The sequence below is a fragment of the Mandrillus leucophaeus genome, unplaced genomic scaffold, assembly GCF_000951045.1.
Source record: "Mandrillus leucophaeus isolate KB7577 unplaced genomic scaffold, Mleu.le_1.0 Scaffold751, whole genome shotgun sequence".
Taxonomy (NCBI): Eukaryota; Metazoa; Chordata; class Mammalia; order Primates; family Cercopithecidae; genus Mandrillus; species Mandrillus leucophaeus.
This window is the reverse complement of record NW_012108153.1, coordinates 365,641-368,074: the sequence shown is the minus strand read 5'-3', so window position 1 is coordinate 368,074 and position 2,434 is coordinate 365,641. Positions and strand designations below refer to the sequence as shown.

Genomic DNA, 2,434 nt, shown 5'->3' with positions numbered 1-2,434 from the left:
TGTGTGTGTGTGTGTGTGTATGTGTCCGTCCACGTAGGGGCGGAGTGGTTGTGCATTACATGTGTGTGTCAGTGCCTGGGGATGAGTCTCTTGTGTGTCTGCCTGTGTGTGTGGACAGTGTGTGCGCATAGGGGTTTGCTGTGTGCGCGCAGATTTGGAGATGAGTGTATGTGTGTCTGGGTTTGTGTGTGTGTCCCCAAGCATGTGTGCGTTTGTCTCTGAGTGTGATGAGTGTGTAAATGCCTGTGTATGTGTGTCTGGTGGGGGGGTGTCTAGGTCTGTGGGACTTGTGAGTTTGTCTCTGGTTTGGTGTGAGCATGCAAATAAGTGTGTATGTGTCAGCGTGTAGGCCTGTGTGTCTGTCTCCTTGGGTTGTCTGTGTATGTGTGTGAGTGAGTGTGTCTGTGTGTGTAGGCCCCAGGTGCGTGTATTTGTGTGGCAGCGTGTTTCTCTGGCTTGTCCCGTGTGTGCGCGTGTAACTGTGTGTTTACACATGTCTGGGAGTGTGTGGTTGTGTGTTTCCATGTGTTTATCTCCGGGTGTGTTGAGTGTGCACTGAGCCTGTCGGCGCGTATGTCTGCGGTGGAGGCGTCCTGGCGTCTTTTGTGGGTCTGCAGTGCCCGAGCGCCTGTCTCTGGTTGCGCGGGATGTGTGTCGCTGCCAGTGTGTGTTTGTGTGTCTGGGTGTGGGAGTGGCGCCGCCCACTTCCCCTGAGTTGGTCACTGAGGCCACAGCCGTCTGTCTCAGGGTGTCTCCAGCGGTCGGGCTCAGGGCCTTTAATTAGCGGCCGGTTGTGGGGGACCAGCCCGGGCGCCGGCCCCCTCCTCCCGCAGGCCCCGGCTGGGCCTTTGTCTGCTCTCCGGCAGGGGCTGCGTCCTGCCGGCCCGGCCAGATGTGCAGCCCGGAGGAGGCCGGCAAGCTGGGGCCTCTGCCTGGGCAGACGCGGCCTTGGCCTCCACGGAGGACCGTCCGTGGGCCCTGTCCCCGCAGCCTGGCCGGAGAGGTCTGGGTGTGGAGCTGAGGGTCCCTTCAGGATCCCCGGGATGGGATGGGATGGGACAGAGCCTCTGTTTCTAAGCCACTTCCATTTCCCGGAGGCATTTCCTTCTCCAGGCCTGGCACCCTCCCCCACGCTGGCCACCTCCCTCCTGCCTTCGGGGAGGAGGGGCTGGAGGAATGGCCAGGCCTGGGTATACACACACACACACACACACACAGGGTCACACACATGCTGTAATGCACATGCAGTCATGCACACACACAGGGTCACACACACATACCATAATGCACATGGAGTCACACGCTCATAGTCACGCACAGGGTCACACACTCACATACATGCTATAACGTACATGCAGTCACACACATGCGCCACAGTGCACATGCCTCACTGACATCCTGTTGTCCACCACCGTCTCCGTCCCTGAGCCTCTTTCAAGCTTCATCTTCTGCCCCAGACCCACTGCCTTGTTAATGTCCCCCGACCACCCGCTGCCCTGGGCTGTGTCACACCTCTCCACCACCCTGTGGGCTGGACCCAGCTCAGACACCTGTGAGCCTTCTGCAGATCCCCTTCCTCCCCCCAGCCCATACACTGTGCGCAGGTGAGTCCCCGTCCCCTGTCCTCACCCCCCATGCTGGGTCCTTCCATGATGTCCCAAGCCTTGTCCCTCACACCCCACCCGAGCCCAAAGCACAGAATGGGGGGTGAGGGTTTGGGGAGGAGCACCTCACTTCAGAGGACAGTGATGAGGACTGTGAGGGTCTTAGGGGGACCGGGACAGACCCAAAGACACTGTAGACAAGAGCAGAGAGAGCCCCTGAAGGAGGAGGACAAGGGACCAGGCCTGGCAGTGCAAGAACAGGAGAGGAGGGAGGGAGCCAATGGGAGAAAGGGGTGAGGTCCCTGCTTTACTTGCAATGAGAATGTTGCTACCTTTCCGGGGTGGCTCAGGGCAGGAGCAGGGGTCAGAGGTGCCCAACCAGGAAGCGCTTTGATCTGGGAGTTGGTTGACACCTCCAAAGAAAGAATAGGAGAGAAGAAGAAGAAGAGAGGGAGAGGAAGCGGGTTTTTGTTGGAGGGGGTTCATTAGGAACAGAAGAAAGAAAAAGTCTAAGAGGAGGTTCTCCAGGGGCAGAGCGAGGGTCCAGATTTCCTCCGCGATCCCTCAACTACAGACTCAGCTCAGTGCTGAGGACCAGCCCAGCTCCTCCTCTTTGACCCCTCCCTGCCCAGGCTCCAAAGAAGAAGAAACAAAGGCCCAGAGAGGTCCAGGTGCAGGGAGCAGGCGAGGGAAGGATCCGTACAGGGGCCCAACACCACTACACCAACTGAAGCCCCCAAAAGGTAAAAAAAAAAAAAAAAAAAAAAAGAACAACAAAAAATAGAATGAGTCTGATGAGAGGTGGAGGTTGCAGTGAGCCAGATCATGTC

The 2,434-nt window shown here is 57.8% G+C and overlaps 1 protein-coding gene across 1 annotated transcript in view; it reads left to right on the top strand.

Annotated features, from left to right (window-relative positions):
• Window positions 1-2,228: 2,228 nt before the first annotated feature.
• The window catches only part of ADAMTS10 (ADAM metallopeptidase with thrombospondin type 1 motif, 10), a 29,353-nt gene continuing 29,147 nt past the window's right edge, over window positions 2,229-2,434 (top strand). The window contains exon 1 of the mRNA XM_011966270.1: window positions 2,229-2,347. The gene's annotated coding sequence lies outside the window, so the exon portion shown is untranslated. The remainder of the gene's footprint in view (window positions 2,348-2,434) is intronic.